The sequence below is a fragment of the Podarcis muralis genome, chromosome 3, assembly GCF_964188315.1.
Source record: "Podarcis muralis chromosome 3, rPodMur119.hap1.1, whole genome shotgun sequence".
Taxonomy (NCBI): Eukaryota; Metazoa; Chordata; class Lepidosauria; order Squamata; family Lacertidae; genus Podarcis; species Podarcis muralis.
In genome coordinates this window covers 28,010,215-28,037,946 of record NC_135657.1, presented here as the reverse complement: position 1 = coordinate 28,037,946, position 27,732 = coordinate 28,010,215, and the positions used below count along the sequence as shown (strand labels likewise).

At 40.3% G+C, this 27,732-nt stretch overlaps 1 protein-coding gene across 13 annotated transcripts in view; it reads left to right on the top strand.

Annotated features, from left to right (window-relative positions):
• ESRRG (estrogen related receptor gamma) overlaps positions 1-27,732 on the top strand; it is a 466,084-nt gene that overhangs the window by 197,134 nt on the left and 241,218 nt on the right. For 4 of the 13 annotated variants that reach the window (XM_077925596.1, XM_077925588.1, XM_077925590.1 and 1 more), the window contains one exon: positions 11,278-11,306. The exons of the other annotated variants lie outside the window; for them this stretch is intronic. The gene's annotated coding sequence lies outside the window, so the exon portion shown is untranslated. The remainder of the gene's footprint in view (positions 1-11,277; positions 11,307-27,732) is intronic. 13 annotated transcript variants of the gene reach the window in all.

The following is a 27,732-nucleotide window of genomic DNA, read 5'->3' as shown; positions in this document are numbered from 1 at the left end:
ATTGTTCCTCCGTGGCCTCAATGGTCAGGAAATTTGGCTGAGTCGTATTTGTCACCGACGTAAAGGCTCTAAACACTTCATATTAACTATGTTATTAATGTGCCCTCTAATCTGTCCATGAATTGGTAACACTTGAAGCGAGCTGTGTGCTAATAGCACCTTGTGATAAATACATTGTAATGCTCTTTAAAAGTTTCTAGACAGTGAAAACATGGTAATAAAAAAAAAGTGAAGCCTTCTGTGGTGTCGAGTCTCTCTTTTTTAATCACATTTCTTTCGTATTTTGAGACTTCCTTTTCTGAGCTCGCTGAAAACTTTGGCAATTCTTTGCTTGAGCATCCCAGAGGAAATGAGTGATGTGGCCCTAACAAACCCTGACAAAATATTTACAGTCTTTCTAGTGCAATGCATACTGAATATGACTGGAGAAAAAATGCATTCTTAAAAGAGAATAATTTGTTTTGAGTGCAAAAAGTCTAAAACAGAGAATGAAATCCAGAGCTGACATTCTGCTGGTGGAACAGCTTTTGATCAAGCAGAGGCAACCAGAGACATTCTGCCTCTGAAACTGAAGATTGTATACATCCATCATAGAACTGTAGAGTTGGAAGGGACCTTAAAGATCATCTTGTCCAACCCCTTGCAATACAGGGATGAAACCTAAAACCTTGGTGTTATCATCATCACAGTCTAATCAAATGAACTATAACTGTGATGATGACTGGTAGCCATTGATAGCCTTTCATTCCATGAGCTTATACAAATGTGAGGAACAGGAGAAGTTTTGGGATGAGAGACAGGCAGTGTACTAATATTTTTTCTTAGGACCAACCCTCTTGTTTTAACTGGTGTTCATCATTCTACATGGTTGTAACCTTATGGTGAAAGTCATCTATGTCATAGCTGCCATAGCTCAGAAATCGGTCATTTGAATCATAGTACTATTTTTTTTCTGGCTCCTTAATTTGAATGAATGTATGTGTTTATGAAAGACTATAGCTTTAAATGAGCACAGCAGCAATATTCATCAAAGCTAATTATGAGCCTCTACGTGTGTGTGTGTGTGTGTGTGTGTGTGTGTAGGGAGGGGGTGGCTCTCCAGAACTAAACTGCAATGCATAGGACTAGGAGATTGTGTGTGTGTGTGTGTGTGTGTGTGTGTAAATCATCTACATATAGTGATTATAATATCATTGAGAAGAGATTTGAGATTTACAAATGTAAGATTTGAATCTCCTTTAACTGCAGGAGACATTAACTGAGAAGGAACTGCAAATGTTATTTAATGGGGGAAAAACCTGCAGCAATGAATAGACCAGGACTGGTGAACTTGCAGACTAAGAGTCATATGCACTCTTGACCTAATTTAACATGGGTGAAGGTAACCAAGGGAGGAAGGAGGGAGGGAGGGAAGGAGGGAGGGTGGGAGGGAGCGGGGAAGGCAAAGTGGATAGAGTAAAGGAAGGAAGAGGTGGGAATAATTCTCCGTGAGCCATCGGTTCAGACCTCTAGCAATAGTGAGTTTTCCCAGTGGCGGACCTTGGAGTCTCCAGTTTCAGCAGCGTCGTTTGCAATGCCAAAATTTGGTGTCCTCTGCCTTTCACGCTCCATTCTAAGTAATCGTTGTAGTGCTGCAAGGCTCTGCACCCAGTGCAACCGAACCAGTCGTGCTCCTCTACATCCACCTCTGGCTTTTCCTGGTAACCCACCAAGCAGGGATGAATAAGGAGTGGGGCAGGGGGTAGGATGTCACAGAGAGAGACAGAGGGGGAGGGGATGGACCTGCCTACCATGCATTGATGCCTCCAGCCTTGTTTTCTGTTGTCACGTGGCCCTTAACAGATTACTTATAATGAAATGTGGCCCTGAAAAGAAATCCCGCCTCTATTCTTGAATAGACATTGGATGAGGGACTCTATCAGACTGGGAGAAGCACACACTTGGTGTATTTGGAGCAAGAGTCTAAAATATAAGACAGTTTCATAAGCTCATATAAAGAGAGATGCTGCCTTCAGACCTGTACATGATCTCCTAAGTTACTGTGAGTTGGAAAATTACTAAATTCTTTTTAACCATAAAATAAATAGTGGTGGTTTCTGCCTAAATATGTAAACTACTATGCTAGGGGTTTTCATATATAAGCTGTTAGGCAGAGATTAACCTGTGGTTCTCTAGCTGTTGCTGTACCAGAACTCTCTGACCATTGGCAATGCTGGCTGGGATAGATGGAAGTTTAACAATATCTGGAGGGCCACAGGTTAGCCACTCTCGTTATAAGAAATAGACAGCCCTGGTAGCATATTGCTTAGAATGATACCTAAAGTACAAAAAAGTAATTTATGATAGCTGTATTACAAGAAACCAAGTAAATTGCTTTTCACTTCTTCAGTATCTTTCTATTATTTCCTTTTAACTGAAAGGCAAATGAAACAAAAGTGCAAGGCATGCGGCCTTACGATAATGTTAGTGTCTGATTGATCGTCATCAGTATATGACTACAACTTTGGCTGAGATTCTAGGCTTAAATTATCTTGACATTTCTCAGTGAGAATAGGAAATGTTTCCTGTTAGGTTATATAATGCTTCAGAGGCTATTCTAGGTCCACCCATATATCTTCCTTTCATTCTTTCTTTAAAAACCAAAAGCAGATGCAAATCTTGAGCAGAGGGACAATGATGGTGGATAGGGAAAATGGCTGCACAGTCCTTTCACATACAACTGGTCTTTCTCCCTGCTAAACATTGCCCCCAGAGACTACATTTCCACCTGCAGGAAAAGATATGGATATTCAAGTCTCTTCTCTGCAAGGTGGAAAGCAGCTTAGGGGAGAATAACAGCCAGGAGAAAAGGGAGAAGCAGCTTCATCCTCTCCTGCACTGGTTCTCTGCTTAGATTGAAGCCTCTGCAAATGCTTAGTTTTTAGTTTTTAAAGGCATCCAACTTAGCCTCACGTGTAATTTGGTTCTACAGTCTACTTTTCATGTCTCTTTGTAAAAATACTGGTACTGTATGTTCTCAAGCTAGCCTAGAATTGCTTACTTCTGCATGGCAAATAAGGCACGAGTAGAAATCCATTGTGCAAATTTTGATCTAGTCTGATGAGGTATGGGTATTGTTGAAAGAGTAAAGGCTAAAGCTTTCTAGTGCCTTGGTGTCTGTTACAGGAAGTAAACATAGGATACAGTCTGCTTGTGCAAAGCAACCCATAGCTGTCAACTTTCAGATCTGAAAATAAGAGATCTGCAGCCTCACCTGTCCCAGGGACAGTCTACGGGATAGCTAAGAATCCGGGATAGCAGCGGGAAGCAGCGGGAAACAGCGCTGGAATAAGGGAATTTCCCGCAAAAAAGGGAAGGTTGATAGCTATGAAAGCAACCTATAATATTTCCTAGTTCTTCCAGGAAAGTTGGAGGTAACTTTAATCACATATACTAATATGTTCCTCTTTCGTTGCCAACATTTGTCATATTTTTGTCTATATATTTCAAAGTGTTGTAGACCAGTGTGCCAGTAATTTACATGAAACTTTCACTGATAGTAATTATAGTGAAATATTTGCTCAAAATCAGTGAACTTTTTGGTCACTTGTTTTGTATACTTAAGTTGCCAGAGATCACCTCCTCCTTCAAGGTGGTTTCTCTGATGTAACTGAAACTGCACCCAGTGATTAGTTTTTCATCTTATTAGGAATCATTTCCCATTTAACATACCGTATATTAGAGAAAGTAAGCTTTTCTGATTGCTGCCTGATGGTGTTGGGGCAAGTACAGTGGTACCTCGGGTTACATACGCTTCAGGTTACAGACTTCGCTAACCCAAAAATATTACCTTGGGTTAAGAACTTTGCTTCAGGATAAGAACAGAAATCGGTCTCCGGTGCTTCAGGTTAAGAACAGTTTTAGGTTAAGAATGGACCTCCGGAATGAATTACCGTATTTTTCGCTCTATAACACGTACCCGACCATAACACGCACGTAATTTTTAGAGGAGGAAAACAAGAAAAAATTATTCTAAACGAAACAGTGGATGTATGATTTTTGTGGTTCATGCTGTGGCCACAGACATGTGATCTGACAGTGAGTTTGGAGTAGCCCAATGCAAAAATCCTGAGGATCCATGTGGATCCATGCTTTGTAACCACGTTTTTGCACCACTGCGGCCCCAGGCAACAGTGGGTGCGTGATTTTTTTGGTGCAAGATGTAGCCATGGACATGTTATGTGATCTGATGGTGAATTTGGGGTGACCCAGTGTAAAAATCCTGAGCATCCATGTGGATCCGTGCTTTGTAACCACGTTTTAAGTGGGGAGGGAAGGAAAAGCACTCAAGGGACAAGGAGAAGGATGCTGCTAATAATGCAGAAGAGGGGTTTAACGGGAGAAGAAGCATGCGTGGGGTGGGTGGAGAAGGATGCTGCTAATAATGAAGAAGAGGGGTATAAGGGGAGAAGGCTCCTCTCCTCTCCTGCTTTGCTCCTTTAAAGCAAGCAGGCTCTTTGTCCCTCTCTCTCCTCCCCACTCAGCGGCTCTTCTCCCGCTTTGCTGTTTCAAAGCGAGCCACGGAGGAGGGAAGGAAGGGGAACCATGGATCCTCTGCTCACGACTGCAGCAGATCCCCCTCCCCCCGCCACCCGTAGGCATTCCCGCCATAACACGCACAGACATTTTCCCTTACTTTCTAGGAGGAAATAAGTGAGTGTTATGGTGCAAAAAATACGGTAAGTACTTAACCCGAGGTGCCACTGTATAGAAAGTAATTCTGCCTGCAGCAGCTCTTCCCATTCATCCTTTGAACTCAGTATAATCAGACTGTCTAATATGGCCAACCCTGTCTGCCTTCTCCCTCTACAACTTTGTTTTCATAGCTAAGCTTTTAGCTCAACATGGCAGTTTAAGTAAGGTTGCTCTTTTTTTAAAGGAAGGTTGTGGTGAGCACTGGATCATCCCATATAACAGAGTCTGTTTAATTTTATTTTGCAATTCAAAAAAGATATTCAAGGGTGCCCAAAATACAGATCTATTTTACCAGCAAAACCCAGGAATTTATGCTGAGAGGTCAATGGACTTTTGCTGGTGAAAAAATGCAGGCTGTGATGAAAATTAAAGCCATTAATTTGGTTAATATGTGCTCTCTCACAGCAACAGTTGCATAGAGCATATGCTCCTAGATGCTCATGTTTGAAATGATGATTCACAGTTAATCGTTATGAGAAATAGCTTACCACTTCATAAACTCTAGGAAAGACTGTTTTCTTTTTCAAACATTTAAATTACTCAGCCATTTTATGCATTAAACCCAATTATAACTAATAGTATTTCAGAGAATTTAAAAAGCCATTTCTTGCACGATAAGTACTTAGCACATTTTATCACATGGCAGTGGGACCCACTCTGTACCACAGCATCTAAAAATAAATGTTGAATTGAAACTCAGCAAGACTGTTAGATTGCCATCCTGTGCATGCTTGGTTGAAGTAAATAGGACTTTGAGGTGATCATGGATAGGATCAGGCTGCACATTAGATGTGCAGATATTTCCTTAAACTGAAAATACCTTAAAGGCATGGTGAATAACAATATATTGCCATAGATATGGTGAGTTAAACTATTGGATAGTCATGCCATTTCTAATTTTAGAAACATGGAGTTGGAGCATGACATTAAAAAGAGCAACCACTTTTCTGGAAACATAAGTTTGGATCCTGTAGTTTGGATCACTTATACAGTGATCCTGCCAGCAGAAGCGGGAAGGAGACCTTCACTGGATTTTCCTCCCCCAAAAAACCATTCTGAGATCCCCTAGACCAGTATGAGAGAGAAAAAAGAGCTGCTGAAGGAATTGACAAAAATGGTCTTTCCCATTTCTGCCAGCAGGATCCTCCATAAGGTCAGTCAGAAATTTGCATGACAAAATTATTAGATTAATGATGATGGTGGAGTAAGCAGGGAAAGTGCTTCTGAGAGCATTGCATTTAATTTGCATGACTAGGAACATGCTTATATTAGCCATTGTCATGCAGATCGGTAGAATGATACACTGGTAAAAATATGGTATTAATGAGTCTGCAACATTAATGAAATGATGCAACCATCTGGGTTGTCTTGTCAAGTTTTTTATATTCAAAAATAGGACCCATCACCATGATGGTGAAGTGGTGTTTTACAGTTGATCATTGTAAGAATCTACACATCTTTTTCAGTGGTTCAATGCATTCATATTGTTATCTATGAGATCTGCAAGCTTCACAACAAATTCAACAGGAGTGTGGTTCATGCTCTGAACATGTGCTTGACAACTGACAAGACTCAGGAGGACAAGATGTCTTTGTTGATTTCCACTTAAATGTGGCTCCATAAATGGGACACAACTTTGATTATCCATAGTTCTTATAGAAAACAAGTAAAGAACTGGGAGTTTTCAGAATGTAGTACTTTGACCTCATTTTTATTTCCTCACTGTCATCACTGTCATCCCAATTTCTTCTCTATGTAAAATAGCTTGAAACATCAACAGTTGTGTGAGAGAGTGGAATATTACATAGATTCATTATTAAATAGCAGAGAAATTAGAGAACTTGCCTTGGATTTTTGTTATAGGGTTATCTATATGTAAAGTCATGTGGTCCTTGGGTTCTGGGTTAATGCCACATTAGACTGCAGCCGCAGATCATGTTCCTGCATGCTTCCCCTATAAATATTCCCTTCTGCAAAAACCAGCTACATTGGTGAGAAGTCTAGGTTGGAACATTTCTCCCTGATGGACCAGTTTCTCCAAGGAGGGATCATGTTAAATAGGGGCGTATTCAAAAACAAGATCACCGCTGCAATTTGAAGTAGTAGAGTCTATGACCTGCACCACATAATATTGCTGAATGTGTAGGTTGGCTCTAAGGGCTGAACTATTGTACATTTTACAGGGAGATGTAATGTGCTACAAAACCCCCCATAGTTTTTAAAATGAAAAGCATCTTTGGGAGAGTACAGTTTTGGTATGTAGATAGAAGGCTTTCCCATTTGTGTTTTTCTCATTGCAATTCTTTCCACACTCCAGCTGTGAAGGAAGATTCCAGATGTGTATTCGCCTTTGCAAATGTATGTCTGGAAACCCACACCATCATGGGGAAAACCAGTTTGGGTAAAGTGTTGTGGTGGAAAGCTAGTAGGTGGGGGAAAGGTTACACACACCCTCCCAACTGCACCATCTTTCCTCCAAATCACTCTCTTCTGAAGTGGCTGTGGCAAATGATTTCAAACTGATGTGTTAAAGTCATATGAGAAGTATGTAATACCACAGGCAGTGATGTCCGAATTGTCCCCAAGACCATTGAATTAAAGTTGTCAGCGACTAAGATTTGCCAAGTAAAGTCATACTTATCAATAGCTCCTCTTGTTAGATATTCAAAGTTCAAGTGCTTGTTTGCTTTAGTTAAGTGCTCTGAAGTGCTTCAAAAGGCATTGGCCCTATTATATAAACAAATAGAGAAACTGTTAATTGCTGCTGCCTGTTTAGAGTGACATGCCTAATATGGATTGTTTAGCGGAGGTCTGCAGTACGTTAGCAGTAGTCTTGGGGAACCATAGCTTTAAAAATTCTTCAAGTAATGAAGCTAACTTGTAGCCCAGGTATTTGCTCAGGGATAAAACACTGGAGAAGACTGGAAAAAGAAATAGGATAAATACTTTTATGCCATTCCTGTTAAATGTTTTTATTTATTATTTCTTTATCCCACATTGTCTAAGGCTGATTCACAGAGGCCATTTTCTTTTTCATGCAAATGGTTTTGACTACTTCTTCATATACATTCACACGGACAACACAGTATATGAATTGGATGTTCATGATTGAAGCTGAAGACAGTTTCCAAGATGGTGGTGACACTTTTTTCAAGTACCTGAAATCATGTAAATTGCTGCTGGCTTTATCTGTGATTTTTCGTTTCCCTTGTTATGTTGCCTGTGTAAAGGTTTCCCTGGCTACATGCACAGAGACACAAATGTGTTGTGTGACCCGCTTCTAATATTTCATGTGATATTCTTGCCCAACCTGCTGGTGTTCATTACTTGTACTCTTAAGACCGTCATCTCTGCAAGGTAGAACGCAATGGAGATATGAACTATTAACAGTAGATAGAATTTGATCACTCAACACATTTTTGTATCTATGTGGACAAGCCTGACCATCTTCAGGTAACATAACAAATGAACTGGTCTAGGAGGCTATGGTGCTTTTAGGATATTAGTCTAGTTGATTCGAGAGGTATCTTCCAGTTCTGGAAATCTATTATGTATAAGTGTACAAAACAAGCATATTTCTCATTCTTTCCTGCAAAATCAGTGGATATTTTTGTAGCCGATTTTTCTCATGCACGTTATGAGTAATTTTGATTGAAGTCAACACAGCTGAACCTTAAGGTGAATGCACTTGGGCTCCTACAAGGATTTTATTATCAGAAGATTTGAGGTCTGATGAACAGCTTATAAGGATCTTTGCTATTTCCTTTTACAGTGTCAGTCGTGGTATTTGGAGCAGCTTGAAAAATCAAGTTTCATAAGGTCTGATGGTAAAGTACTCCATCAGAGATTATGCTGATCCAAATAGAGTGAGAAAGTGTGTTAGCCATGGAGCAAAAATACATACCAAATAGGCAGCAAACCACTTTGAATGGCAAGAACTGTGAGTGTAAGGAGTTAACCTCAGCCCTTACAGCCAGAATTAGATAATTTGGCATCCATTCCTGGATGAGATCAGTTATTGGAAACCTGATATGCATATGGTTTTCTTTTATGTGAGTCAAATACTGCATGCAAGTCCCAGAATGGAGTTGCAAGACAATAAATTAGCCCTATAGCTAATCTAAACGCCATTTCTAAAAAAAGAAGCATGACGAATCTTATAAATAGTTAGACATTACTTAGCTTGAAACTACTTTTGTCAAATCTGATCAGTGCCAAAAAGTCACCTTTCTAAACATTAGCTGGGGGATTAATCAGGAATGACAAAAATGTACTTTCGTCACAGGAAACAGAGTAATTCTTTAAAATTCAATAGAAGAAGTTGAATGGCTCCAAGGCCTTAGATTGCCCCCAAGCAGCTGCATTACATATTTCATGAGGTGGGTGGACCCAGGGTCCCTTGCAGTCAGCAGCAGCAGCAGCAGCAGCAGCAGGAGGAGGAGGAGATGTGATAGTTCTGTAGCACCAGAATTCTTATAGCACATGCAGGTTCATGGCTTCCAAGTGGATAAAGTTGTCCAGCATCAGTGGCAGCCTCAGGATGCTGCTATCCACTCAACAGCCATGCACCTACATGTTCATCCATTGGGCTCCTGCTCCAATTTTGTAAAGCCCTACAATGACAGTGTTGGATCTCCTCCACCATTCAGTAGCACTTAGCAGTGACCTTTGGAATTTGAAAGCAAACCACTGCACAAACCACCACTGCCTGGGTTATCGCCAAGCATGCAGGCCATAACTCCGGAATGATAGCTTCTGTCCTAGTGCAGGGGCCTTCCTGTCCATAGACCAAGAGAGACTCTAGTATGAACTGCGGTAGCAAGAAACTTCCCCTTAGCCCAAGATTTGATGTCTTTATGTTTTCTTGAAAAAGTATTACTACTTTGTGCAAAGCGCTTTACATTTGTCACAGCAATCTTTGAGATGGGGAACAGATTAAAGTTTCTGCTTTGCCTTTTAACGGCAAAATATTAGATATCACTTCAGATCTGTATCCCAAACTCTTCAGCCTTACGACATTTCCTCTGTTTTAAGTTTGGCTTTTGGGAAGGGCTGCAACCTGCAAGTGGTTTTCCCCTTCCGTATCTGTTGCTATGTAGATGGAGCTGGGAACTTGCATGCCCTGTGCAAGAGCTTCACTCTCTAAAACAAAGATGGGGAACCTGCAGCCCTCCAGATGCTGTTGGATTAACTTTCCAATCAGCACCAGCAAACCTGGCCAGTGGTCAGGGGATTATGTAAATTGTAGTCCAACAACTTCTGGAGAACTACAAGTTCTCCATTCCTGCTCTAAAATGTTTTCAGCAACTGCTGAGGCCTCACCCAATGACAAAGAATGATTTGATCGTTGCCACTACCTGCTTGTGAGTTGTAAAGTCCACACACACTATTCCAGACAGTTTCTAACATTTCTTTTGTTTTTTTTTTGTTACCAGTAGATTCCAGGATAACCAACAAGTTTCCTAAACGTTCACTGAATTTATGTGAGCTGAGCAGGCCATTAGTTCCCTGGTACTGAATGCACTTCTAGTTGACTGCAGCGACCACTAAACACTGATAGATTTTAATTCATTTTGAGAATTAGACAGTGCAGTATGTATCTTTTGAAAATTGAATGAGGAAGACTAGTATGAGGGCCTCTCTGTCATTCCTCATTTCAGGTCCATAGCAACTGTATTTTTTATGCCACACTAAATATCACTTTCTTTGCTGTGTTTATACATCCACACTGGCATTTGCTGTGTTAGCATTATTAGCATATGCATCTGAGTTTTCTCAGCCATTCTTCAGTAGGTCACTATCCCTTCTCTAAAAAATACATCAAAAATCACATGTATCTGAAAAGATATGCATGATCTTAAAGATCTAATACCAAATACATTTCCCTTCCAATTTATTTGCAAAAAAAGGTGAATGTAAAATTTTAAACATCTCACATTGCATAGGCTTCCCAATAATTTGGGAAAATAAGGAAGTGTAATATCTCCTTTCCAAAAAATAAAATAAAATAAGTCTTTTAAAATTTTGTATGAATAAATACATTTCTTTTAACACTTTTGTTGTTTTAAAAAGCTATTTTTTATCTGAGGTGTGAGAAGATGTGCTAACCTTGTCATCGTGAGTGCAGCAGAGCAGAAATGATAACTGTATATACATTTTTATTTTATTTTTTTACAGAAATCGAGTGCGATTGTGTGTGAGAGGAGAGAGAAGGGTAAGGGGGAGGGATGGAGAGAGGAAGAGAGACAACTTATTTAAATCCTGAATACAGTCAGACCTCATATGCATTGTTAAAAAAAAGCCCTAAAGAATTGCATATGGATTAGGGGGATGAATATTCTATTATTTCAGGCTGTTCTGCTGATCTTCTTATTGTGACTTTGCGCTTCAGAAATCTGCCAGGAATTTGGCTTTGCCGTACTAGGCAGTAATTTTAAATGTGTATCAAGCACTTGATAGTGTATGATTTGCGTGCTGTTGCATTCCCATTTCCTAAATTTTCCACCAATTTATTACTTTTTTCATACTGTTTTAATATTTCAGGATGATGAATATATACAGCATCATTAAAGGTAAATAAAAAATGCATGAAATTAAAAAATGGAATATTAGATGTTTCTTTTCTGTAATCCCTAGGTCCAATAGAAATGAAATGTCTCTGTTCTGTCAAGTAATCCCTAAACATGATTATGGACGTTGTAGTTTCCACATAGCCCACGTAATATTTGTATCATATAAGCCTATTTATGTAAGGTTTGAGTAAAAATTGTTATTAGAAGACCCATAAACCTATTTTACAATTCAGAAAGATATGCTTGCCTCTTAATCTCTCAACTTTTATTATTTTCCTGGAGCTGACAGCAATGTGTCTTTAATTAATTTTTCAGAACGTTGTTACATCATCTTTTGGGTACTTTCAGGATGATTTAGTTATCTAGTTTGAAATGTCTTTTTTAAGATGCAGGATTTAAGCCAAGCAGCTCACCCAGTTGTGTTGTTTCTCCTTAAATCTAAGCTGGTGGGACACACAGCTTTTTATGGGTATTTCCCTATCCCTCCCACCCCCCCCCCTTTAAAGCCATTTTTAAACTCAAATGTGGTATGGGAGAAACACAAATTTTCTACCACTCCCAATTTTAGGATAAAATATCAAGGGAATCGACAAAGGCTCTTGTAGCACCTTTAAAGAAGAACATATTTATTATGTGACATAAATTTTTGTGGCATATAATCTGCTTTATCATATGCTTCTAGTTCAAAAAAGCTTGTGCCATAAATAATTTGTTACTCTCTGAGATTCTACAAGACCTTTGTTGTTGTTGTTTTGCTGCAACAAACTAACACAGTTACCAATCTGGGGATGGGATCTAGATTTTGATATTGCAAGCCTGTATTACCCTTTTGATATTGATTAATTGGAAAACAGGACAGAGACATTTGAAACATGCTTTTGATATGGGGAGGTGGTTGAGTGAACCTATTTATTTATTCCAACAATTTACATACCGCTTAACACCATAGTCTCTAAGGTTACAATAAAATGACTAAAGACACACTAAAGATAAAATCAATTAAAATTAACCGTAAAATCAGGGGGGAAATACTGAAAATGCTTGCTTAAGTAAAAATGATATTCACTAAATGCTGGATGTTCAACTGGGCCCTTCTTATTTCAGCTGGGAGGGATTTCCACAGAACTGGACTCAAAATTCTGGAAGCACAGCTTCTGGTGGATATGAGCTTCTGAGCCATGGAGGAGCGCTGTCATTGATTCCTGTTATAGATGGGAAAGCTATATATGAAAAACACTGTCAGTAACTCTCTCAATGGTTTCTGGGCAAATCAAAGGTTGCTTCCACACTTGCTGATTTCGCTGGAATTGCTATCCTTGGTGCACTCCATTTTTAAAGATCCAGACATTGTGATTATCAGCCCATTGCATTTCACTGTTTTCTGTGTTGCCCTCCCTCCCCCCGCCCACCTTGTTGGTGTTGATTTTTCTTCTTGTAATTATATGTGGTTGTAGCACCAGCCTTTCTAGTGTCGATAGTCAAAGTGCTGTTAAGACTTTTAAGGGTTCCTTTGCCTTTAAATAATTAAGCACTCCTGTTAGAAGATTCAGCCTCCTTTATTGGTGTGGGTGGTGAATAACTAATGAATAGCCTATATGGTGCTTTTTGGATAGCCAATTAATTGCCCCAATGTCAGTTTCTATTCCTATGGGTGTTGATATGGGTGTGTATGTGTGGTGTGGCTTTAATTAGCAACTTGATTTCTTCTTATTTTTTATTTTTTGCTAATTTGCTACTAAAAAATGAAAAGATAAATGAGAGCAATTAATGATTAAAGCCTTCCCACCCCCACCTCACACCTGTGGGAATGAAAACTGACTCTGGGACAATTAAGAGAACTAATTCATTACCAGTTGCTGTGGTATGTGTGTTCATCATTAAGCAATGAAACATGTACCTAAAAGGAGGAGAATTTCTAGGAACCTTTCCTTTGGTCCTCCAGACGTTGCTGGATTCCAGATCCCATGACATCCAGCCAGCATGGCCAATGATCAAGGATGATGGGAGTTGTCATCCAACAACATCTGAAGGGCCAAAGCTTACCCACTCCTGATGTAAGCATTTATAGTGTGTCAGCTATGGGGAAGGGCATTGCTGGATAATACTGTATAGTTAGTGTAGTTTGTTGCTTTCCTGAATGATTCAAACACTTAAGGGCTATAGTTAGGAAGTAGTGAACTGCTGTTATTAAGTTGATGTCCCATAACCATAAAAACAGATCCATTGAAAGGTGCTATCCCCATCTTAAATATCCGTGTACGCATATTTAGGCCATTTCTTTAACAGCAGATATCATGCTATATGGTGGAGTTAGAGAAAAGTGGACAGAGAAACGTTTTTCTCCCTCTCTCATTAAGCTATAGAATTTGCTTCTATGAGAGGTAGTGATGGTTTTAAAAGAGAATTAGACAAATTTATGGAGACTATCGGAGGTTATCAGAAGCAGTGGGAATTCTTATGATTACCAGTTTCTGGAGGGAAGAGCGCTGTTGCACTCAGGTCCTGCTTGTGTGCTTCTCATAGGCATCTGGTTGGCCACTGTGAGAGAAGGAGATTGGAGTAGATGGGCCAATGACCTGATCCAGCAGGCTCTTTTTATGTTGTTACGGAGTTCCGTTTGGGGAGCTGCTGTCTGAATGTGAAAGTCATAAATTGGCGTCGGGTTGCCCCAAAGAGTGAGAGGGCTCGGTGCACGCTGTGCGCATGATGGCTCATCATCTGGAGGAGGCTGAGTGCTCTGAAGGAGCCGGCCACTGAAGTTGTGACACACAACGCGTTGTGTGTGTGATGTCACACATGCGCGATGTGCGCCAGGGGCCCAGCCCTCTTCCAGGAAATATTGAGAGAGTTGAAAACACCTTGGCCCCCTAGAGTTGGTGCACCTGGCTCTGGATGTGTAAAGGTAAAGGGACCCCTGACCATTAGGTCCAGTCGTAGACGACTCTGGTGTTGCGGCGCTCATCTCGCTTTATTGGCCGAGGGAGCCGGCGTACAGCTTCCGGGTCATGTGGCCAGCATGACTAAGCCGCTTCTGGCGAACCAGAGCAGCGCACAGAAACACCGTTTACCTTCCCGCCGGAGCAGTACCTATTTATCTACTTGCACTTTGACGTGCTTTCGAACTGCTAGGTTGGCAGGAGCAGGGACCGAGCAACGGGAGTTCACCCCGTTGCAGGGATTCGAACCTCCGACCTTCTGATCAGCAAGTCCTAGGCTCTGTGGTTTAACCCACAGCGCCACCCGCGTCCCTTCTGGATGTGTAGCATATACGTATTTCTGGATCCATTTTACTGTTTTGTTTGATAATCAGTGGCATTCAGTTGAAATGTTGTTTACTTATTCACTAAAAGAATAGTCTGCTTTTTAGTTTGAGAGACCAAAACGTTTATTCTAATGTTATCCCAAAGAGTATCTAAAGCTATGTGAAGAGCAATTTTCATTGAAGCAAGCAAACTGAAGTGTATCATGTGTACTTAATTTGTGCTAATTGATACTCTGATACAGATATGCTAGAGAAACACTTTTTTAAACACAAAAAATGCTACTCTTGGAATGTAAAATAAGATTTGCACATCGGATCACAGACTGGATAAGAATGAATAGTGGGTGCATGCCGCATAAAAATCAGTGGCATTTTAGGCTGTGTCATCAAAGACTTGGGAACTTATAGTACCACACTAAATTATTGGAAGTTAAAATCAATAAAACATTAGGACAAAGCTTCCTAATTAGAAGATTGATTCAGCATTTTTTCAAGCTGGTGACAAAAGTTGCTGAAACTTTAGTTCAGGGCAAGCATCATCGCATTCTTTTTTGTATGATAAAAACAATGGCTATGATAAGTCATTTTATCAGTGTAATCTGTAAAGTGCTTTACATTCTTTTTCTTCTTTCCCCCTCATAACAATACTGTGGAACAGACAAGTCAAACCCGCATTGATGAATGAGTTTTGATGCTATGAGGCAGAGCATGGAATCCTAAGTGGATGTGGGTGGCCTGAGGCTGAAACCTTCTTGAAGTCCAGTGCTCTGTCCTTTGTGTCAGAAAGGGACGTGCAAATCTCTCAATATCAGTTTCTCATTTTTCCAGTCTTAAGTTCAGATCTTCACATTTCCACATCCATCTGGGATTTCTTTTATGAAAAATTATCAGCATTTTTGTGTGAATTTCTCCTAATATACACATTATTTTATGCAATTTTGCCCTATAGACACATTTTTGCAAAGCAATTTTAACTAATATATGTATTTTTATGCACACTCTGAAACAAGAAAGTAATTTGTCCCTGTTTCATTTCCAGGAATTTCAAATTAATATTTATGAGTGAGAGCAGTGCCACATATGCCCAATACATCAGCTGTGTGTCTGGTCTGGCAAAAGAGTACGGTATTTTTCCCAGCTGTCAAGGATTTAAAGCGGATGTGTTCTCTTTTGGTGGAGATTTACTTGATATTCTTTAGGTGGTATGTAAGACTGCTATACCTGTAGAGCCCTTTTATGAAGCTTTGGCAGTTTGTTGTAGGGGGTTGAAGCATTGCTGACGCGGACCCATAAAACATGCTATAACTAAAGTTGCTCTGCTCTAAATAGCTTAAGAATACAAAGCCCACCAATGCCACAACAATTATACAGGGCCTCCTGTTCCTTCTTACTAATCAGGGCACTGAAAGCTATGGTAGCATGCCATAGGGTATTTCTTGACATGAGAGGGATCTGGTAGGGAACATGAGTGAAGAAGAAAACAAATACCTATGCTGATTGACTGAAACAAATGTTAGGATATCAGATTGCACCACAGTAGTCATTCCTTAATTCACCCAATCAAATCTGGCTATTTTGCTGAATTACACCAACTGAGCCAAATATTTGCTCTGTCACTAGCATCGAGACAAATAACAGTAATTCAGAAATAAATGAATTTTGTTGCACTGTTAAGGTCTGTGAAATGACTAAAGGAAGAAACAACGTTTTACAGGGAAAGCATGTGGGAAATAGAAAATGGTGTGATAATATGTTTTCAATTCTCAAAAGGGTCCTATAATGAAAATAGGAGAGTATTTTCTAATGCCATTTGGAAAAGACAAGTTCAGGAAGCTCTGAACACAGATCCATGAGCCAGCATCCAAGAAGCAGAGCAATTAGTTCCTCATGGCTACGGGGCCTTGTTGCCCGTTGTTCTCAACTGGCAGCAAACCACTTTTAAAATGGAGAGGACTTTTGTAAGCAGTTTGTGATGTGGAGCATGGGCCAATAGTATAAGAGAAAAAACATTACCTTTTTATCATTCCTGTAGTAATTTCTCATGTACTAATTACTTGGCCATTACATTGTGTTTTATTCTTACAACAACCCCACGCTTGTAATAGACCCTCATGAGCTGAAAGGGGGTTTTAACCGAGTACCTTTCATAGATGTAGACTACTCTACTCTTGTCTAATATCTCTCCCCCACCCACAATCACAGCAATAATATAATAGGAGTTGGCACTGTATTTTGCAGAAATCCCACTCTCAGTCTTTCTGTAATGATTACTCAGTGGCTTGATGCTTGAGTTTATGAACATCAAGAGGCGTAACCACTCACAGCTGAGGCCAGGAGCCACTCTTCCAGGAACATAAGATCAATACTTGTTATCGAGTCTATGTTTATAGGGTGTGTTAAATGACCACAATTCTTGATGCTCATCCATGAATGGCATGTTTAAAACCTCACAATGCACTGGCAAGGGGGGAGGGAAAATGCAGTGGTAAGAATATTTTAAATGTTCAGTTTTTAATGGCTTATTTTCAGTCATCAGTATAGTTATTGTTAGAATTCCTGCTCCGTGATTGCAGTCATGGGATTGTTGTCTATCACATGACGGTGTATGTTTTGACTCCACAGAGTGGGAAGTAACGGAGACAGGATGTTTGTGTTACTGTGTTCTGTCAAGTGGGACTACTGTCCTTTGTTCTTTCTCTTTGCTGTCCGATGCTAGAGAGAGAGGGAGCCATGTTGCAGTGCTCCATGTGTGTTTATATGTAAATAAAGTAGATTAGCCAAAATGCTGACTTGCTGAGGTCTGTTACGCAAACTGCGAACACTTTGTGGATCCCTAAGTGTGCGGGTGTCTGTTGGCATCGGTCGCTGTGGTGTTCGGGCTGAAGAAAGCTTTTGAAGCTCCTGAACGATAGACCAGGAGGGAGAGAACATGCCAGTCAGGCATGTGTCTCTGCCAGGGTCCTACTCGAGTGTAGGACGAGCTCCTGACAGTTATGCTATCTCAGGAAAATCAAGTATATTAATGGCGAAGTTGTTTTGTTTTCCTCTATAAAATTCTTCCACACAATCGCTGCTGTTGGAATTGTACATTGTTGGCAGGGTGAACCCAGGAAAGGGCACACACAGAAGCTGTCTAGATGGGTAGCTGAATTTTACTCCAAGACTGGTAGTAGCAGGCTAATCTTTGAGGCTTCAGGCCAGGGCTTGTGGTCAACTCTGCAGCTCTGTCCTTCCAACATCTCACCACTTCTCTGACCTCTACAAGCCACTGCCAAAGGCAGCTGCCTCACTCTGCCTAATGGGTAGGACCAGTCCTGATTGTAGGTATTGTAGATGGTTGAAATCTTGTGTCACTTGGGTGCAATTGAACTAAACATGACTTACTTCTGAGTAATGCATAGAATTGTGTTGCAATTCGCTCCTCCGATGCCACTCATTTTTTAAGCTGCATTTGCAATAACCCAAGGAACTAGCTTTTTACCCATGTCCTAATAATAGAAAAGAATCATAGTTGGTTTACGCCACAGTGAACTCCCAGACTTGCCCCTGTTCTCTGGTTCTAATTATAAAGATTTGGATATACCCCCTCCCTGACACACAGACACATTACAATTTAAGAACGAAATGGAGAGCGGAAAGAGAAAAGGTTATTTCAAAATAATGATATTTTTCTTCTTAAATGAGCTAATTCTTTAGAGTACTTAAGAACATAGCACACTTAAATTCCCACAGTAATTAAGATGGAAGAATTAGATATGAAGATTACGCAATAGCTGCTCCTCATGATACTTTCATTGCTTTCAGTTTTATGGTAAGTAATATCATTGTTGCAAAGTTTCCAAATTGCTTTTAACACAAATCCACAGAAATGAAATCTTCTCCTAGTTATGAAAATGAAGTAATGTCTTGAGACACTAGTATATTACTTCAGATTTATAGTGATAATGAGCCAAAATCTACTTTCCGTTACATTGCTGTAAATAGTGAGTGGCTTAATTGAAATTGAACTGTGATGAAAGTCTGGCAGACTTGGAGGTGCAAGGTCCGGATTTAAAGTGCCATAGGGCAAAAGGGACTGATGCACAATGCAGCAGTCTGCGTCCCCACGGAGGTGGCACACTGCAAGGAATCAAGGTAGTGAAGTGACCAAAACAGACTTATATGGGTCAATACACAACTTTGTTAATCAGTAATTCCTTTTCAGAGGTTTTACTGATTTTACCTGTGTTTTATTTATACTTATTTCATTTACACTTATGCAACTTGACGAGTAAATCACTTGAACTACTCTTAAATTAGTTGAAAATATATTAAATATATTACAGTGGTACCTTGGGTTAAGTACTTAATTCATTCCGGAGGTCCATTCTTAACCTGAAACTGTTCTTAACTTGAAGCACGACTTTAGCTAATGGGGCCTCCTGCTGCTGCTGCGCCACCAGAGCACGATTTCTGTTCTCATCCTGAAGCAAAGTTCTTAACCTGAAGCACTATTTTAGGGTTAGCGGAGTCTGTAACCTGAAGCGTATGTAACCTGAAGTGTATGTAACCCGAGGTACCACTGTACATGGAAGTTATTTTTATTAACTCTACTGCTTCCTTACATTTTAAGGCCCTCCACTGCTGCAGGGAGTCTGGTCAAGGCCCTTGGCTGCTGTGGGGAAGTGTGGCACACCCTCCTCTGCCATGGGGAGGCACGCCGAAGCCCTCTGCCGCTGCAGATATGTATTGTGATATGTATCATGATATTTAGATAGTGATATATCGCGAAGTTGAAAACCAGATATCGTCCAGCCCAACTCATTAGCACTTTCAGTTTTACATTTCCAAAATCTAAATGTTTCCCATCCATACTAGTGAGTGCTTGATGGGATGTATTTATCCCGTTCCTAAATTAGTACTTGTCAACCTGAGATCAGTTGTGGGCACGTGCATGGGTACTTGTTTACCTGTGCACACAGACTTGGGGTTTTTCTTTATCTAATACAAGTTTTTCCTTAAACCATATTTGCACAAAAGAGCAATCAACAACAATGTGTGCATCATGCCTAGCCTGGAAATCAGGTTCATTGTGGACATGCATACAGTTATTTGTTTACCTGTGCACATGCATCTTTAAATACATTATTTTTTTAAAAAATACAAGTTTTATGATATATCATATTTACACAAAGCAGCAGTAAAAATAATAATAAATGTTTATATTACTTCAAACCAGGCTGGGATTTGGAACTATAAGTCAACTGAAAAGTAACAGTATATCCAATCCTATGAGGGAATTTTCCTCAATTGTAGCCTTTTTTGCCACCTATTTATTTCTTTCGCTGTAAAGGAGTTATGGTGGGTTCTGAACTCCCCTTAGCCAACTGTTTTGTCTGCCGTTAATGGTCTTGAAGTACAGACATATGGGAAGTAGTTCCATCATCACAAAGACTTACTCTCCTTCCCCCAAACTTTCACTAATTCTTCCCCAGACAGCAGAACACCCCTATATCTGTTAAATCATCCTAAGAAATTAAATGGGCAATGGCTCATTTTCACTAGAGTTCTTTTTTGACATGAAGGAGGTGTTGCTCTTAATAAAAAAGAGAGAGCAAAAAATCGTATGTTCTCCTTCTAGGTGGCTATATTTTGGATTGCAGCTACACCTGGAGAGGCTTAAAATACTTTCCTGCTTAATAACAAACAAATAAGTAAGCAGCACATCTGTTTTGATGGTTCCCAAATAATATGATATTTAAATGAAATGCTGTTTTGCTGCAGCACGACTCTTTGAATTTTGAACATTTTTATTCCATATCTCACAATAATATGAGAAATGTTATTTACATCTTTGTCATTTTTTCTTTTACTGCCATTTTAGAAGACTTGTTTTTGAACATATTCAAATTCATTTTTGCCACCATCAAATTTAGAATAGAAGTCCTCCTTTCAGCTTATCTTTGTTAAACACCTGCAAAAATCAATGGCATTTCGTTTGCTTAAAAAGGCTGTCTTCCTTTTAGGAATACCATAAATGTTGCAGAGTTTATTATATGTTATTGTTTTTGTTAGTGTTGATGGCCACTGACTAGATGAGCTATACAGGCAGGTTACACTTTCTTACTTGCACATTAAAATGCAAATCATCAGCTAATTTTTTAAAAAAAAGTTTTACTGGTCCTGGTTCTTTTTAAAGTGTTTTATAATTAAACATTAGGAATTAATAATTTTCTACAACACAGATGGACAACCTGTGGCCCACATACAGCCCCCAACCTCATTTCATGTGATGCCTTCTGAAGCTGCCCTTTTCTTCTATTCCATCCGAGTTCCTTCCTCGCTGTTCATTTTTCCTTATTTCTCCTGGCGTTCACAAGTGTTTTCTCACTCTTTCTATTTAGTTTTAGAATAATTGGAAGAGACAGTATTTGATATTAAAAAATGATTAAAAGAAACTTTTTCCTGTTGTATGGTTTAGGGAAAAGAAGGTTTCTCCTAGTTCTTTGGTGGACTTCCATTATATATGCATATGTGTAGCATAATAATGTCAAAATGGAATTACGGGTAAGTCATATCTTATGTGCATTTAGGGTGGTGCTGTGGTCTAAACCACAGAGCCTAGGGCTTGCCGATCAGATGGTCAGCGGTTCGAATCCCCGTGACTGGGTGAGCTCCCGTCGCTCGGTCCCTGCTCCTGCCAACCTAGCAGTTTGAAGGCGTGTCAAACTGCAAGTAGATAAATAGGTACCGCTCGGGCGGGAAGGTAAACAGCATTTCTGTGCGCTGCTCTAGTTCACCAGAAGCGGCTTAGTCATGCTGGCCACATGACCCGGAAGCTGTCTGCGGACAAACGCTGGCTCCCTCGGCCTATAGAGCGAGATGAGCGCCACAACCCCAGAGTCGTCCGCGACTGGACCTAATGGTCAGGGGTACCTTTACCTTTACCTTTTTATGTGCATTTAAATTCCATGATTTCGACTGTTCATTGTGGATTGGCAGCCAGTTGAAATTGAACAAATTAAACACAGAGAAGTGGAAAGGTTCTTTTGAACAGGTTTTTTTTTTTTGCTCTTGCAAGATGCTCACACCGCCTGGTAAGCAAGGCAGAGAGCTTAAAAGCCTTGATTCATCATGATTGAAAGACGTACGCCATCTGGGCAACCCAAGATCTGCCTATTCCAGACTCACACATTCCATACATACACTTCTAGTCTGGATCCAACCAATACATTTTGATAGATCATAATGCCTAGCTTTTATATAATATTTCAGTGTTCATGACACTTCACCTTACATTAGAAATCCTTGTAACACATCTTTAAATATTATTGTTCTCCTATTACAAATGGGAGACATGAGAGACAGGGTCTTAGTTGAAGAGAGTCAAACTGGGTCCTTTACAATTCAAAGGTTATATTCTAAGTCATTACGGAAAAGTCTTAGGAGCAGATAGGGGTGTGAGAAGTCAATACGCAAATAATTAAAATGATATATTGACATTTTTGTGGGATGAACGTATTTCTGAAAAAGTCTCCTGAACATCTAGAAAAGGAAGAAATAATCTGATGAAGTTGCAGTAAACCTCTGCTGCTGCTGCTACGACTACTCTGATAAGATTGTAAGAGTTGCCAATATCAGTATTCAGTCTTTTAGTGTGTCACGGTGCTTTCATGTGAACTGAACTGAACTGTCTCTTCACACTCCCTCCCTCCCTCCCACCGTCTCTCCTGTTCTCATTCCCTGCACTCATCACATTGAAGTTAGGGTAAAGAAAAAAGATTTGAGGATCGCCCAATTTGTTCTGACATAAAGAGATGTTTAGCTCTGTGAAAGGTGGTGGAGGCAGTGTGCCTGACTGACATTTCAACAGAGTGTCTGCTGGGATTGCTCACTTCTTGTCCCATCATATTCCCTCTGTGTCCTGCGTGAGTGCTCTTGTCTAATCTTCACAGTGAGAACACCAACACTCCCTTGGGCTTTGGTGCTCAACACCTTGTTAGACAGGGCTTACCATACCATAGCTCTGGGTTTAGCACTTGTTTTTGCTTTAACATTTCAAGTTTGCTTAAAAGCCCAAATAAAGGATTTTTCATGGCGTTCTCTGCAAACAAGGCTGTTTATCACTTTGTTCTTTTTCTCGCAATAGATGGCTTGGGGATAGCATCAAATAATGCAAAGAAAGAAAGAAAGAAAGAAGGAAGGAAGGAAGGAAGGAAGGAAGGAAGGAAGGAAGGAGTAGAGAGATGCAAGATGAGAACAAATATTTGTTTTGGGTTTGATCAGAACATCATTAATTTGATAAGCTGGGCTAGGAAAGCATGTCCTTTAAAGTAGCTTCATAAGGATAGTTAAAACACAAGTGTGTATTTTCATTATATACTTATTTGTATATTTATTTAATTATTCCATTCCTGGCCCCTGCGTGCATCAACAGAGCATGCATAAGTGCACCTCGCCCTGTTCTGCCCTGGTTCTGCCCTCTTCCAGGTCCGAAAGGAGGGAGAAGAGGTAGAAGACTGGGAAGAGGTGATGGAATCTGAAGAGGTAACTGGGCTTAGTGAGCTGGGAGAGTCTGTGGCTGAGAGAAGTCACAGAGAGAAATCAGAGGCAGAAGCCAAAGCATGCAAGTGGGAGGAGAGAGGCCAAGAGGCAGAGATAAGTCAGGCTGGTGAAGAATCATGGGTGTCTCCTCTTTGTACCGTGACAAGCTCTCTTCCTGCCTGTTTCCCAGAACCAGAAGAGGGCTCAAATGAGCAGAGCCGCAAGATGCAGGTGAAGTCTGATTGCTTGGGGGGGGAAACTCCGGAGAGGAGGGAACTTAGAAAGCTGGGGGGGGGGGTGCTTTCAGCCTTGGCAACTGGTGCATGGGATAAGACCTGTCAGGGATGAGCTGCTGTGCCTGATACTTAGCCAAGACTGTGAAAATGGTGTTTTTGCTTAAAAAGTGGTAACTCCAACTTTGAACAGTGTGATTTACTTGCTGTGTGACAACCAGTGTCACATGTCAAGGGGCACTACCTCAAGCCCAGAAGAATGCATGCTCCTTTCATCATGGTTCTGGCCTGATGCCTTCTTTTGCACAGGGAATGCTTCCCATCACATCCTTTCCTGCTGTGGAGAAAAATAATTCAGATGGCCCTGCCTGGCACAACTAATCCAGAAATGTGTTGTACCAGTTACACAGTACATGGATGTTCGTGTTTCTTTTGACTTCTTACATTCCTTTGCATATTCACATTTTGAATACTCAATTGATAGCAATTTGCATATCTCTGGAGACGGAGCTATTTGTGACTTGCCTAGTAAGCAATTACTAATACTGAAAACATTTCTTTAAAAACCAACCCATAGAAAACCCTCTCGATAGGAATCAACAGCTAAAGCAATATACAACTTGTGTTGTATTTTGTAATAAAAACAAAAATAAGTAAAAAGCTATTGATAAGTGGCAGTATTAGAAAGCTATAACGAGCTTATTGCTTCCAAGGAACTCTGTTCTCACATTTATCGTTCTCTGGAAATTGAAAATCAATGGGAATACTGCATTTTTTGTAATTGTTAGATCTATATGGAAGAACATTTCATATTTGAAGGCTTTCCATAAAGGATGTCAGGCCAGTTGTGGTGGCAAAAGATAGACCCAGGGACACGAACATACTTAAGTGCATGCTTAATTTTGCCGACAATAATAATCTCACTGAATACAAGCATCTCTCATCATAGCTAGAAGAGATATAACATAAAAATCATAACACAAATATTTATACAGTAAGTTTTGTACAGTGGTACCTCGCAAGACGAATGCCTCGCAAGACAAAAAACTCGCTAGACGAAAGGTTTTTCTGTTTTCGATTTGCCTCGCAAGACGAATTTCCCCTATGGGCTTGCTTCGCAAGACGAAAACGTCTCGCGACTTTGTTTTCTTTGTCTAAAAACAAAGACATGTTTTGTTTATAAAGTTAATTTATTTTCCCTTTAATTTCTGAATTGCTCTTTACAGTATGTGTGACTTTAAAGAGCAGTTAATAAACTGTTGTTGTACCAAATTTGGCTTTGTTTGCACTTTTTTTGACCATAGGAACGCATTAATTGATTTTCAATGCATTCCTATGGGATTTCGTGCTTCGCAAGACGAAAAATTCGCTAGACGACAAAAATTGCGGAACGAATTAATTTCGTCTTGCGGGGCACCACTGTATTAAATCCGCTTTGCTTAAGGTTATTATTTAGCTGAATGTAATTTTCTCAAATTTGAGGTAACATTGATTATCTGTAATATATAATATATGCTATGATTTGTTTAATTTAATGTCCGTATGTTAAACAGTTTTTCATGGAATATAAAAATTGACATTTCAGAGAGTGTAATGGCATAATGAAATGTAAACTGAAAACAGGAATGAGTTAATTAGACTAATGATCCCTTGACTCCTTTATTATCTGGCTCTTTAGAAATTGGGATTAACTTTGTTTTCTCTGCTGAATAAAGACAGGAAGGATGATATTGATTCTAGTAAATGACAGCAGCAGAAGAAATTAGTGTTTTCATGTTAGTTTTAGGTTTCAAAATTCACAATAAAAATGTAAGGTATTTCCAGATGACAAGGGGGGAAATATTCTCTAGCACTATACTATCAGTAGCCCAAATCTAGTAGGTATCTTCATCTCAATTCATGGAAAGGGGTGTTGCTGTTTGGTGCATGGGGTAACTTTCATGTAGAAAATATCTGCTGCTACTTCTTTTTAAAAGAGGGCTCCTATATGGGAAAAGAAGAATCAAACTGTGTCTGGCTCTTTAAAAAATCTCCCCCAAAATAGATTTTTACAAAACAATGGACATTGCTGCAGGATGTTAGGGACTGGCTGGTCACTAAGGAGTGGTGGCTGGATACTGATGAGTATCCAGTGGGCACTGGGAGAAGAAGGGTTGGGGACTAACTTGGAAGAAGGGATCAGTGATTTAGGTGAGCATGTAACAGCCAGGAGACGAAAGTCAGGGACAGGAGAAGCTTCAGGAATGGAGAGTGAAGAACAAATGCAGGAAGAAGGAGAGTTAGGTCAGGCTGGTGTAGAGTCAAGGGTTTCCACACCTCCTCCTCCTGCCCCCACCCAGTGGTGGAGCTTCATGCTCCGGCACTGGGGCTGGCGCACAGCCTGGGGGCGGGGCACGCTGCCTGCAGGGGCGTGGCACCCAGCGCAGGCACGGGGCAGCCACGATGGCACCCCACCGGAATTGCGCTGCTGGGGGTGGTGCGCTCCCCCTGCACTCCTCTTCCTCCGCCAGTGCCCCCACCTCTCCTGCTTCTCTGTCTCCCTCCTGTTCCATCACAGTACATAGGAATATAGGAAGCTGCCTTATGCTGAGTCAGACTATTGGTCCATCTAGGTATTGTCTACCTTGTCTGGAAGTAGTCCAGGACTTCAGAGAAGGGACATTTCAAGTCCTACCAGGGATTGAATCTGAGACCTTGTGCACAATGCACAGTGCACAGTGCAAGAAGATCAAAAGCTTCAGCTTCTGTTTAGTTAACCGCAGTTTAGTATTGCTTCTGAACTCTAAATTGTGGCTAATTTTTACCTACTAAACCAAACTAGCAACATGGTCCACAGTTTGCATGTGGCTTGTTTTATTAACCATAGCTATCACTGTCCATAGTTTTTCTGAGTTTGGACATAATGCCAGGTTGTGTTTAGATAAAAGTGGACATGAACCTGGTGGGGTGATCCCCTCACTGCCCCACTGACAACGCTGTGCCTCTCTTACCTGTACTGCACCAGCAGCAGTGGCGGTGCCAAAAAAGTGCAGGCAGCAGTCGCGTTTTCTGGCAAATCTTACAAGCTCTCATTTACTCTGTGAGATCTTGCCAGAACCCACTGCTGCTGCTGGAGGAGACAGCGGGTGGGTGGTGAAGGCAAAGCCGGTGCCTCTTCTTGGGCTTTTGCCACTCAGTGTGGCTGCCCCGCCTCCCAGCCTCATCAGTGGGCCAGGCCTGGAGTGAAGGTCTGTATTCCTAACACTTAAGTGAATAAGAACTTCATATTTGTCATGAAAAGTCTTTAGTTTTGTATGGATCTACTCATTTTGTTGTTCAGACATAGTGGAACCCAGCATATGCTATAGAAATTGTTTTTGTTTTCGATTCCTACTTTAACATTTTATGATTTATTTTGTTCTTATTAAAAGGGATATGTTACTATAAAAGTCTATCTTATGTCCAGTACAATCCTATGTATGTTTAATTGGAATTCAGCCCCATTGTGTTCAGTTTCTTTTAAATTAAATTTTAAAAGAAGAGAGACTTGACCACAGACTGATTTTTGTTCAGTCCTCCCCACACTAACTTTCAAAATTCCCTTTAAAAGCAGCTGTGGGGGAGATATCCAAATTGCTTGAAGACCCTGCTACTGGGGAAGTTTATTTTCTGGTTATTAAGGGGAATTCAGATGTCTTCCCTCAAGGCCAGGATTTTTGTTGCAAGGAAAATGATATCTTATGACAGCACATGATGACTCAAATTTAGGGAGGAGCTTCAGTCTTTCAGCTTGAAATTTCATTTTCTTCCTCTCATTGTCACAACATCAAAGCATGGACCAGTTTTTCCATAAGAAATTTACATAATAGGTTATTCTTCCAAAATAGATGCATTTAGGACTAAGAGTGTTGCCTTTTGTTCTTCCATAACAGTGGTTAAAATAGTAGCCGTTGAGCAATTTAGAGCTGGCAAGGTAGCCCACACAGTACATTTAGAGACTTTCTACTTTCGGAGAAAAAGAGTATGATATTGGTTTAATGTTGTGATTCATTAGGTGAGTCTCAATGACTCTTGGGAATGAGACTCGCGTTGTGCTTAATTTTCCCGTGTGTCTGTTATTATATGCAGCCTGAGTGTTGCATGAAACAGAGTTTGAATGTTATTGTAGTCCCACATTAAGCCTGACCTTGCAGCTCAGTATTAATCTGAAGTAGCGGAATTAAAATTTTCCATTCTTTTGCATTGTCATGCCTCACATTGATAAGCACAAAGAAATGTAAATAAAAAAGACCTATTTCACAACCCTAGCTACAACCTTTTTGTTTTATGACAAAAGACAGTTAATTAGCATATGAGCAGTAAGCAGCCTTCCCAAACTCCTGCTAATTATGTATTCTGTTGACCGTGACTCCAGTCATAAGGTAATTGG